Raw genomic sequence first — 13,524 nt, 5'->3', positions numbered from 1 at the left:
AGCGTGGCGAGTAAGTGGGAAGCATTTTGTTAAGAACTTATCCACTAACGACCCCCATGTGGTGATGGATCCCGGTGGAAATGCATTGAGCCATGCTCTAGCTTGGTCCTTCAAAGAAAATGGAAAAAGTGTTAGTCTCAGAGCATCGTCTGTTATACCAGGTAATCGAAATGCATTTGCAATTTGAATGAATGATTTCAGATGATCATGTGGATCCTCATGTTCCTGCCCTCCAAAATGTCCAATTGTCTGCAACATTTGGAACATCATTGGTTTAAGCTCAAAGTTTGCGTGGGCTGGAATAGGGTTGACTATCCCTGAATCAAAGTTCTGAAAAGCCGTGGCGGCATATTCTCGCATTGCCACGTCTCTGTTGTCCGCCATCTGGATATGGTTGAATTCATCATTTCTTGCATGATCCCTCATATTACCGTTAACAGCAGGTGGATCAACCGGATCACGAGGTGGAATATCTGCCATTGATGTGCTCGTACTCTCTACCTCACTTTCAGGACTGATTTCACCTTCTCTCTCTTTTTGCTTTTCTAGTTGTTTTCGAAGTCTTTGCTCCTTTCGAGTTTTTCGAAGGGTCCGCTCAATCTCAGGGTCAAGGGGTAGAAGAAAAGATCTTGTGCTCATGCACTTTAACTTACCCTTGTGAGATAAACGACCAAAAATATAGAACAAAAACGGTGGATGGAAATTAAGCCCAACAACAATTCACAAAAATAAAAACTAAAAGAATTTGAAAATAATTTTAAAACTAAAGTCCCCAGCAACGGCGCCAAAAACTTGACTGGGATGTTTATGCTGAACGCACGCACTAAGCGTGGTAACAATTATATAGATGCAAGCGCACACCTGTCAGAGTAATATAAAATGGATGGAGTATCCAAGTATCGATCCTCAAGGACTTCTAAACAATTTCCAAACTCTGAAGTTTTAAAGAATAGTGAATGTTGAAATGAGTGATTCTTGTAAAATGGGAAGTGGTCACAAATAATGGTTTTGGATTTAGGATTTGGACTTATAATAATAAAACCTAGCCCGATTTACTTCAAGTTAGCCAACAAAGAATCAAGGACATGCTAAGGATAATATGCAATTTACTTTAGAAACTAACGACTACGCTTCTCACTTTACTTATGTCTAAGCAAGTTCAAAGTCCTAAGACATTCCCTAATATGTCTATTATGAGATATATCTTAGTTTTAGGATTGAAATAGTCGCAACCTCGGGTTAAGGTCCTATGTCTAGGCTACTTAAGCGGAACCCTTATGTCTAAGGCGCTCCTCTCCTCGGTTTAACCACTCAACAATGCAAATAAGCAACCTTTTCAGTATTGACTTGTTAAGACTTACAGTGGCCTTCTCTAAATCCTAACTTTTTGCGAAAACATGTTGAGCAATGAATGGAAAGCAAAAACACTACTTCTTAGCAACCCTTTTTTAGACATAAAAGGCTAACTATCCATAACCGGGCTAGAGACGGGGATTTAGAAAGACATATTGAAGAAAATACAGCAAGTAAAATGGTTGAATGTGGAATGCATGTGTGAAAAACAAAAGTTAACTAATGGAGAGTTTTTATCGGGATTGAGAGCTTCGCCCTTCTCTTTCAAGCAAGGGAGAGTGTCACGTGCTCTTTCCTCCAAAAACACAACTCTCTTAACTAAAAATAAAGTAAAGACAAAGAGAGAATAAGCAAAGTGCTAGATTTTTATATATTTGAATAAGCAAAGTGCTAGATTTTTAAAATGTCATAAATACAATATAAGCCATCCACAAACCATAGTATATGAATTTTGCATGAATTGGAACTCAAACAATCGAGAAAAATCCGAAACAAAGCTGAAACATAGTAAAAACAGCATCTAAAACCTTCTTTTTACGCATGTAAACAAGCGTAATCAGCAAGCACATCAGATATGCTCGCCAAGATGTAGACCTTGGCCTTGTCATTGGCCTTGATCCACCTGTCATAGGCGTTGCGCATCGCCACAGTGGCATTACGCGCAGGAGCTTCAGGACAATCCTCTTGCAAGACGAACCTAAGATCATCTATCACGAGAATAGTGTTCAGGTTTGACTTCCATTGTTTGTAATTTTCGCCATTAAGTCTTTGCGCGGCTAAGAGTGCAATAATAGAAGTAGACATGTTGAAAGTAAAAACAAATCTAGATTAGTTTCATGCATTAGCCTTTTAAACCCAATCATAATTTAGCAAAAGTAATTAAGCACCCTAACAAAATTGTTTTGCAACGACGCTTCAGTGATTTAGAGCAACAGCCACCGTAGGGCGGACAGGTACTCCTTCACTGAATTGAGACATTCTCAACTAAATTTTACACCAGAATAACTCTTATTCCTATAAATTTTAGTCATCGTTTATTTGGTCAGGAAATTGCTAACTAACTTAACAACTCCTCGTAAGTGTGACCCAACATTTTCGGACCTCAGAGGTCCACCCCAACAATCCTGCCGCAGGGAAGGAAAATATTGGAGCAAAACCTAAGAGACTCCTATCCATTTCTGAAGTTTGCCTTGATTTTGATTTCCATACAATGAACCCTCTGTAGGGATGGTCGCTCCAGGACGACACGCAGGTCATGTATGAAACCTCACGGTGCAAACCAATGGCGGAGACCGCAGGATGTGTTGTCACACGTCTTTCTCCCACTTATTATGAACACTATCTCCATTCACCTCGATATTGAACCATGCAAACACCTTCCGTAGGGAGGCCGCGCCCACGGCGACACGAGGCCGAGCATGGAACTCACAGCGTGAATTTAAAGGAGAACGTGAGAGAGAGAGTAAATTATGTTATATATACTTTGTATATCAAAAATATACGTTGTATATTACATATTCTCCTTTGCTCCCACTTAGTATTCTAAGACTAGGGTATATTACTTAGATAAATCCCGACTAAGTGAAATTAACTAAGTGTATTTTTAGTCGGTCCAATATAACTATTATATCGGAAGTCGTACAATAATGTTTTAGTTCGTTAAACACTTTAATAAACCAACGACATTATTGCTTGTATATATTGACTAATTCAACCCTCAGGTCGGTTCCCAGGTAGAGGTGTTCCCTTACGGTCAGCTTAAATACCTCAACCTAGACAGAACCTTCCTTAGGCAGGGTTCCATTATAGACAACATTTTATATTTAGTCTTTTATTATTTCATTTTAAACCTAGTTAAAAAAATATAAAAAACTACCCCCTAATCACATTAGAAGATATAACCTAAGGTCTAATTAATTTTAAACCCCTTTAAAATTAATTAACTTAGACCTTATGTTTGCATGCAACTCTTTATTATAAATTTTAATTTCTATCTACCACATTTTATAACTCTTATAAAATTTTAAGAAATTAAAACTATAAACATGCATTGAAAGCATACATTAATATACAATTATATTATCCAAAAAAATGTCATGCTCAATGTAACTTTATTTTCATCTAATTAATACAACACTTATATTAATTATGAAAATAAAACATGCATACATACATTATAACATTTATAACTATATGATGCATGATCATACTGACTGGGGTTATGCTGAACGCACGCACTAAGCGTGGTAACAATTCTATAGATGCAAGCGCACACCTGTCAGAGTAATATAAAATGGATGGAGTATCCAAGTATCGATCCTCAAGGACTTCTAAATAATTTCCAAACTCTAAAGTTTTAATGAATAGTGAACGTTGAAATGAGTGATTCTTGTAAAATGAGAAGTGGTAACAAATAATGGTTTTGGATTTGGGATTTGGTCTTATAATGGTAAAACCTAGCCCGAATTACTTCAAGTTAGCCAACAAAGATTCAAGGATACGCTAAGGACGATATACATTTTACTTTAGGAACCAACGACTACACTTTTCACTTGACTTATGTCTAAGCAAGTTCAAAGTCCTAAGACATTCCCTAATATGTCTATTATGAGAGATATCTTAGTTTTACGATGGAAATAGTCGCAACCTCGGGTTAAGGTCCTAAGTCTAGGCTACTTAACCGGAACCCTTATGTCTAAGGCGCTCCTCTCCTCGGTTCAACCACTCAACAATGCAAATAAGCAACCTTTTCAGTATTGACTTGTTAAGACTTACAGTGGCCTTCTATAAATCCTAACCTTTTGGGAAAACATGTTGAGCAATGAGTGGAAAGCAAAAACACTACTTCTTAGCAACCCTTTTCAGAAATAAAAGGCTAACTATCCATAACCAGGCTAGAGACGGGAATTTAGAAAGACATATTGAAGAAAATACAGCAAGTAAAATGGTTGAAATTGAAACCCATGTGTGAAAAACAAAAGTTAACTAACGGAGAGTTTTGCTCGGGATTGACAGCTTCGCCCTTCTCTTTCAAGCAAGGGGGAGTGTCACGTGCTCTTTCCTCCAAAGACACAATTCTCTTAATTAAAAATAATGTAAAGGCAAAGTAAAGTAAGTTAAGTGCTGGATTTTTATAAATTTGAATAGGTAGAAAATAACTAAGTAACAACGGAAACAAAACAAAGCTCAATAAAGGAATGTAAAGTGCTCGGGATTTACAAACTAAAAGCAACTAATGAAGCAACTCAAAAGTACTTAGAAAGCAACAAAGAAACACTAAGAATGATCAAGAGAAGGAAGCAAGGCTTGATGAATTTGGTGGAGAAGCTGCTGGAATTCATAGATGTGCAGAATTGGTTAGGTAGGTCCTAAAACGCTGGTGGATCACCCATTTCCAACTCCTTTGACTGACTAAATCGTGCTCCAACTGATAGTGGAACACTTCTTCTACACGTATGCATCGGTTGGAACTGATTACGCTTGTTTACATGCGTAAAAAGAAGGTTTTAGATGCTGTTTTTACTATGTTTTAGCTTTGTTTCAGACTTTTCTCGGTCATTTGAGTTCCAATTTATGCAAAATTTATATATGATGGTTTGTGGTTGGCTTATATTATATTTATGACATTTTAGGACCATTTGGGAGTGGAAATTAATCAAAAGAAGCAAAAAGACGGAAAAATACCTCAGGAGGCGCCAGGCGCCTGGGAAGGCTGCAGAAAACAGTTTTTCTTCCAACTTTGCCCTTAATGAAACGCGTCTTCCAATGCGTTTTGGTGGTTCCAACCGATGCATACGTGTAGAAGAAGTGTTCCACTATCAGTTTGAGCACGATTTGGTCAGTCAAAAGAGTTGGAAATGGGTGACTCACCATCGTTTTAGGACCTACCAAACCAATTCTACATAGCTATAAATTCCAGCAGCTTCTCCACAAAATTCATCAAGCCTTGCTTCCTTCTCTTGATCATTCTTAGTGTTTCTTTGTTGCTTTCTAAGTACTTTTGAGTTGCTTCATTAGTTGCTTTTAGTTTGTAAATCCCGAGCACTTTACATTCCTTTATTGAGCTTTGTTTTGTTTCCGTTGTTACTTAGTTATTTTCTACCTATTCAAATTTATAAAAATCCAGCACTTAACTTATCTTTACTTTGCCTTTACATTATTTTTAGTTAAGAGAATTGTGTTTTTGGAGGAAAGAGCACGTGACACTCCCCCTTGCTTGAAAGAGAAGGGCGAAGCTGTCAATCCCGAGCAAAACTCTCCGTTAGTTAACTTTTGTTTTTCACACATGCATTTCAATTTCAACCATTTTACTTGCTGTATTTTCTTCAATATGTCTTTCTAAATTCCCGTCTCTAGCCCGGTTATGGATAGTTAGCCTTTTATTTCTAAAAAGGGTTGCTAAGAAGTAGTATTTTTGCTTTCCATTCATTGCTCAACATGTTTTCCCAAAAAGTTAGGATTTAGAGGAGGCCACTGTAAGTCTTAACAAGTCAATACTGAAAAGGTTGCTTATTTGCATTGCTGAGTGGTTGAACCGAGGAGAGGAGCGCCTTAGACATAAGGGTTCCGCTTAAGTAGCCTAGACATAGGACCTTAACCCGAGGTTGCGACTATTTCCATCCTAAAACTAAGATATATCTCATAATAGACATATTAGGGAATGTCTTAGGACTTTGAACTTGCTTAGACATAAGTAAAGTGAGAAGCGTAGTCGTTAGTTTCTAAAGTAAATTGCATATTATCCTTAGCATGTCCTTGATTCTTTGTTGGCTAACTTGAAGTAAATCGGGCTAGGTTTTATTATTATAAGTCCAAATCCCAAATCCAAAACCATTATTTGTGACCACTTCCCATTTTACAAGAATCACTCATTTCAACATTCACTATTCTTTAAAACTTCAGAGTTTGGAAATTGTTTAGAAGTCCTTGAGGATCGATACTTGGATACTCCATCCATTTTATATTACTCTGACAGGTGTGCGCTTGCATCTATATAATTGTTACCACGCTTAGTGCGTGCGTTCAGCATAAACATCCCAGTCAAGTTTTTGGCGCCGTTGCTGGGGACTTTAGTTTTAAAATTATTTTCAAATTCTTTTAGTTTTTATTTTTGTGAATTGTTGTTGGGCTTAATTTCCATCCACCGTTTTTGTTCTATATTTTTGGTCGTTTATCTCACAAGGGTAAGTTAAAGTGCATGAGCACAAGATCTTTTCTTCTACCCCTTGACCCTGAGATTGAGCGGACCCTTCGAAAAACTCGAAAGGAGCAAAGACTTCGAAAACAACTAGAAAAGCAAAAAGAGAGAGAAGGTGAAATCAGTCCTGAAAGTGAGGTAGAGAGTACGAGCACATCAATGGCAGATATTCCACCTCGTGATCCGGTTGATCCACCTGCTGTTAACGGTAATATGAGGGATCATGCAAGAAATGATGAATTCAACCATATCCAGATGGCGGACAACAGAGACGTGGCAATGCGAGAATATGCCGCCACGGCTTTTCAGAACTTTGATTCAGGGATAGTCAACCCTATTCCAGCCCACGCAAACTTTGAGCTTAAACCAATGATGTTCCAAATGTTGCAGACAATTGGACATTTTGGAGGGCAGGAACATGAGGATCCACATGATCATCTGAAATCATTCATTCAAATTGCAAATGCATTTCGATTACCTGGTATAACAGACGATGCTCTGAGACTAACACTTTTTCCATTTTCTTTGAAGGACCAAGCTAGAGCATGGCTCAATGCATTTCCACCGGGATCCATCACCACATGGGGGTCGTTAGTGGATAAGTTCTTAACAAAATGCTTCCCACTTACTCCCCACGCTGATATCAGAGAAGATATCATCTCCTTTAGACAGTATGATCGTGAACCTGTTCACGAGGCGTGGGAGAGATTTAAAGAACTAATCAGGAAATGTCCGAACCATGGCTTGCCGGCATGCATCCAGATAGAACATTTCTTTAGAGGCTTAGATCATCCTACTAAGATGATGCTAAACAATGCTGCCAACGGAGCCTTTACAAAGAAGACATTCAACGAGATAGTTGACATCCTAAATGACTTAGCTTCACATAACGAACTGTGGTGTTCGCAAAGATCTAGGGCAGCACCAAAGAAGCAAGATCCAGCTGGAGTTTTGGCTCTGGACATTGCGACCTCGATGCAAAAAGAGATGGTTACAATGAACCAGAGGCTAAAAGAGATGGCATTGGGAATAAAAAATCCATTAGCCACGCCGATACAACCTGTGCAGTCGGATTATTGCACTCCTGCCCCTGTTTGCCAAGTCAACGATCTCATTTGTTCATTTTGCAGTGAAAACCATATTTATGATAATTGTCCACATAACCCTGCTTCCGTTTTTTATGTAGGACATGGGAACAATAGGAACTTTAACCCATATTCGAACACCTACAACCCAGGTTGGAGGCACCACCCTAATTTCTCATGGGGAGGACAAGGAGGTTCGAGCGGTTTTAATCAAGGGCAGAGCCAACAGAACAAGCAGCCTTATGTTCCACCTACACAGCAATACATCCCACCACCGCAACAGCAGTACAATCAGAGAACACAGACTCCACCAGTTCAAAATAACAACTCAAATCTTGAGAATATGATGAAGGAGTACATGGCCCGAACCGACGCAGTGATACAATCCCAAGCGGCATCAATGAGGAATTTCAAGACCCAATTGGGACAGCTCGCCAATGAATTGAAGAATAGACCACAAGGTTCTTTTCCAGGCCATACTGAATTACCAAAACGAGAAGGGAAAGAACAGTGCAAAGCTGTCACCCTCAGGAGTGGACTGGCATATGATGGACCAACAATGCCAACAACAGATGTACAGATTCCGTCCACTGAACCAATTGTAAAGATACCAGAAAATCCAACAACACCAGAAAAAGAGAATATTAGAAAAGGTAATGAGGACACCCCGAGTGTTCCTCCACAGGTACAGCCTTCTTTTACCCCTACTCCCCCGTTTCCACAAAGATTAGTTAAGAAAAATAATGATTCCCAGTTTAGAAAATTTTTAGATATTTTAAAACAACAGCATATAAATATACCATTAGTAGATGCTCTAGAACAGATGCCAAATTATGCTAAGTTTTTGAAAGATATAGTTTCTAGGAAGAAAAAAATAGGAGAGCATGAACTGGTAGCCATGACAAAATGTAGTAGTGAAGCTGTAGGCAGCCCGCTACCCATGAAATGTAATGATCCTGGCAGTTTTACCATTCCATGTTCCATAGGAGGAAAAAACTTAGGTAGGGCATTATGTGATCTAGGCGCTAGCATTAATCTTATGCCATTATCAGTTTTCAAATCTTTAGGCATAGGAGAAGCTAGACCTACTACGGTTACCCTCCAACTAGCAGATAGATCTATCATAAGACCTGAGGGAAAGATAGAAGATGTTTTAGTCCAGGTGGACAAATTCATTTTCCCTGCGGACTTTATCATTCTAGATTGCGAGGCAGACTTAGACGTTCCCATTATTTTGGGAAGACCATTTCTAGCCACTGGGGATACAGTTTTTAATGTGAGGAAGGGAGAAATTACAATGAGGGTAAATAATGAAGAAGTTAAATTTAACGTTCTAGACGCCATGAAATTACCATGAGACTTTGAAGAGTGCTCTGCTATAAATAGCTTGAATCCTATTATGTTTGATGAGTTTTATGACTTATTAGTTACAGAGATTGAAGAAGAGCTTGATAAGATAGCAGAAGGACCAGAAGATATGGCTAATCCTATTGAAAAAATACAAAAAGAAGAATGCAAGTCGTTACTTCCGTCCATAGTGGAACCACCCACGTTGGAGCAGAAGCCATTGCCGTCGCATTTGAAATATGCGTATCTAGGGGATAACGACACTTTACCAGTTATTATAGCTTCCAATTTATCACCTACTAATGAATATTCTTTATTGCAGATTTTGGAGAAGCACAAAAAGGCCATTGGATGGACGATAGCAGATATCCGAGGGATAAGCTCAGCCTTTTGCATGCACAAAATTCTATTGGAAGAAGATGCTAAGAACTCTATTGAGAGTCAAAGGCGGTTGAACCAGAAGATGAAAGAGGTTGTAAGGAAAGAAATTCTTAAATGGCTTGACGCCGGTGTTATATACCCAATATCCGACAGCAGCTGGGTAAGCCCAGTACAGTGTGTACCAAAGAAAGGGGGTATAACCGTGGTGGCCAACGAGGAGAATGAGCTCATCTCAACCCGAACTGTGAGCGGGTGGAGAGTTTGCATTGATTATCGCAAACTCAACAAGGTAACAAAGAAAGACCATTTTCCTCTCCCGTTTATTGACCAGATGCTCGACCGTCTGGCAGGTAAGGATTTCTATTGTTTTTTAGATGGATATTCGGGTTATAATCAAATTACTATTGCTCCAGAAGACCAGGAGAAGACAACATTTACGTGTCCGTATGGTACGTTCGCTTTTAGGCGAATGCCCTTTGGACTATGCAATGCACCCGCGACTTTTCAGAGGTGTATGATGGCCATCTTCTCTGACATGGTAGAAAATATTCTAGAAGTTTTTATGGATGACTTTTCTGTTTTTGGAAATTCTTTCGACGCTTGTTTAGTTAATTTGGAGAGAGTATTGGAGAGATGTGAACAAACAAACCTAGTCCTAAATTGGGAGAAGTGTCATTTCATGGTACAAGAGGGTATTGTTTTGGGTCACAAAATTTCCAAGCAAGGAATAGAGGTAGACCACGCTAAGATAGACATCATTTCAAAGCTACCTCTTCCTACAAATGTCAAAGGGATTAGAAGTTTTTTAGGGCATGGGGGATTTTACCGCCGCTTTATAAAAGACTTTGCTAAAATTTCTAAACCCTTGTGTCAATTGTTAGAACATGATAGACCATTTGTTTTTTATGATGACTGTTTAAAATCATTTGAAATGTTGAAAGTTGCTCTAAGTTCAGCTCCTATAATTATCGAACCTAATTGGGATTTACCTTTTGAGCTCATGTGTGATGCTAGTGATTATGCAATAGAAGCTATGTTAGGACAACATAAAAACAAGATCTTGCATCCTGTGTATTATGCTAGTAAGACTCTGACCGGTGCACAACTCAATTACACTACTACTGAAAAGGAACTGTTAGCAGTTGTGTTCGGCTTTGATAAGTTTAGGTCTTACTTGATAGGCACAAAAGTCATTGTTTTTACTGACCATTCTGCTTTAAAATATTTATTTGCTAAAAAAGATGCTAAACCACGTTTGATACGGTGGATTTTGTTACTTCAAGAGTTTGATATTGAAGTTAGGGACAGGAAGGGTACTGAAAACCAAGTTGCTGATCACCTGTCTAGATTGGAATCCCCGCTCTGTGATGATGGAACTGTTATACGTGAACAGTTTATTGACGAGCAACTCTTGCGAGTTGATTCAGTTCCGTGGTATGCCGATATAGCAAATTATTTGGTAAGTCGAATAGTTCCTTATGAGTTCAACAAGCAACAGGTAAAGAAATTTCTAAATGAAGTTCGATGTTATCGTTGGGATGAGCCTTTTCTATATAAGCTAGGACCTGACAATATCTTACGCAGGTGTGTCGCAGAAGAAGAGCACGAGGCGATATTAGACGCTTGTCATATGTCTCCATATGGAGGACATTTTGCAGGACACAAAACCGCAGCCAAAGTTTTGCAAAGTGGGTTCTTTTGGCCCACTCTGTTCAAAGATGCACATAAGTTTGCCCAGATTTGTGACAAATGCCAACGAACAGGTAATATATCTAAACGCCACGAAATGCCTCAAACCCCGATCCTGGAGATTGAAATATTTGATGTGTGGGGAATAGATTTTATGGGTCCATTTCCATCTTCTAATGGTAAGCTTTATATATTGTTAGCAGTAGATTATGTTTCGAAATTCATAGAAGCCATTGCAACTGCTACCAATGATTCCAAAGTTGTCATTCGTTTTCTGCAAAAGCACATTTTTACGCGTTATGGAACCCCGCGTTGTCTGATAAGCGATGGGGGGGCGCATTTTGTGAATAGGTCTATGCAAAAGTTGCTGACTAAATACAATGTGCGTCATAGGGTTGCAACAGCATATCATCCTCAGTCGAATGGGTTAGCCGAAATATCTAATAGGGAGATAAAAAACATTTTAGAAAAAACTGTAAATCTTAACCGTAGGGATTGGTCTTTTAAGCTTGATGATTCACTTTGGGCATATAGGACAGCATTTAAGACTCCCCTCGGCATGTCCCCCTATAGGCTAGTTTTTGGAAAAGCATGTCATTTGCCTCTTGAGCTAGAATATAAAGCATTTTGGGCTACTAAGAAATTAAATTTTGATTTGTTGGCTGCAGGTGAAGCGAGGAAGTTACAATTGTGGGAATTAGAAGAACACAGGCACTTTTCTTATGAGAATGCTAAGTTGTTTAAGGAAAAAACTAAACAGTGGCATGATAGGCGTCTTCAGCCGAACAATCTTCAAGAAGGTGATCTGGTTCTGTTATTCAACTCTAGGTTGAAACTTTTCCCTGGAAAACTTAAGTCTAGATGGTCTGGTCCCTTTCAAATTTTTAAAGTCTACCCATATGGGGCAGTGGATCTAGTTGACTCTAAGGGAAATGTTTTTAAAGTAAATGGCAAAGACTTAAGCCGTATTTTGGAGAACCAGTGGATAGAGGAAAAACCTCTATTCAACTTTCAGGTCAATAAATTTTTGCGAAAAATGTTTTTTTCCTTCTTATCCGTTTTTGAAAGAACACAAGTAAAGGAAGGAAGTCTTTGTATCTTGTATTTTCTTTTTGTTTAATTATAAAGTTTTTCTTATTAAGAGAATGTTTGTGAAAACGTTGAAAAAAAAAGAAAAGAAAACGTTGAAAAATAAATAAATCACGCAGGCGCCTGGCGCCTGCCCTGTTTTTCCAGCATTTCGAAAACTCTCAGGTTCGAGAAGTCGTGCAACATATCTACAACTTAAGGGCTTCATTGGATTTTGCGGTTTTACCTTCATGGCCTCCAGCGCTAGCTGCTATCCTTGGTCATCCATCTCCCAGTGCTGACACTGATCCTAGTCCACAACCTCCGACTTCATGAAGGGGAGGTTTCTTCTTTGCTATTTTTTGTGTTTTTTTTCTTTTGGTTAATGACGTAGTTTGCATATTCTAGCATTACTACGCATGTTTTTTTTGTATTGATTATGTTTCGAGCTCAGTTGAAGCATGAATAAATTAGTATCGTTTATCTTCTGATCACTTAAAGTATGCCTTCACTTAACCTTAGTTTAGCTTTTCACATGCCTATTTTGAAGCATCTGTGCTGTGCATGTGATTTCATGTCGATGATGATTATAAGAGATTGTTGAGTTTTCTGTTCTATGCCTGACTAAGCTTTGAGCTATTTCCTTTGTTTATGTGATAAACTCATTTTCTTTTATGCCTTTTTGATCTTTACAGACTTTAAGCTTTTTCTTTGCCCCTATATAGGAAGTCCTTGTCCTTTTTACTGTTAAGCTTTTTTTCATCCGATGCAAAAGTCTTTTCCCAGTGAGGACACTGTCTCTCTTAAGTTTGGGGGGGACAGTCGTTGTGTCAGTCGTTGTTTCAGAAAGATAAGGTGTTATTTATATTTAAAAAATCATGCTATTTTCTTTTGAAAAAGAGTCAGTTGGAAAGAAAGAAAATGTTGAAAAAGCACTTAGCTAAAAAAAAAAAAAAACGAAAGAAAGAAAGAAAAAAAAAGTTGCAAAAGAGTAAAAAGATTCTTGTTGAGAGAAAATAAGAGTGGGGAAAAGACTTGTGTTAGAAAGAAAAGAGCGGTAAAAACAATGAGAGTTAAAGAAAATGTATTTATGATTCCCGAGTCCTACTGTAGACACCCATTTAGTTTTAGGTTGGGTGTTGACTTTGAAAATAGCAGTAAAGATGGTGATAAGTGACTTCGTGTTTCTCATTGTCGTCGTTTTATGACCTAGCTGTTAGTTCAAAGTCTTTCTACGAGTAGCTGTGGTTGAAACCGATGTTAGTGTGTGGAAACCTCAGGGGCTAGTAGCCGGTCTTTCAGATGTAAAAGTCTTAGTGTAAGGAGGGAGTGTGCAGATTCCTTAGGGGTATTTGAAAACGTTTTCTGTTTGTGAAAGAGAAAAAAAGATTTTGAAAGAAAAAG

General features: G+C 38.4%; 1 non-coding gene across 1 annotated transcript; it reads right to left on the bottom strand.

Annotated features, from left to right (window-relative positions):
- Window positions 1–7,189: 7,189 nt before the first annotated feature.
- Window positions 7,190–7,296, bottom strand: LOC148209643 (small nucleolar RNA R71). The gene has a single exon (XR_015793309.1). It is a non-coding gene; the product is annotated as a small nucleolar RNA R71 (small nucleolar RNA).
- Between the last annotated feature and the right edge of the window lie 6,228 nt (window positions 7,297–13,524).

The sequence above is a fragment of the Momordica charantia genome (assembly GCF_013281855.1).
Source record: "Momordica charantia cultivar OHB3-1 chromosome 8 unlocalized genomic scaffold, Mcharantia_2.0 BLBB01000008.1, whole genome shotgun sequence".
NCBI classification, from domain to species: Eukaryota; Viridiplantae; Streptophyta; class Magnoliopsida; order Cucurbitales; family Cucurbitaceae; genus Momordica; species Momordica charantia.
The sequence above is the reverse complement of the archived record's forward strand: the minus strand, read 5'-3'. Positions and strand labels throughout refer to the sequence as shown.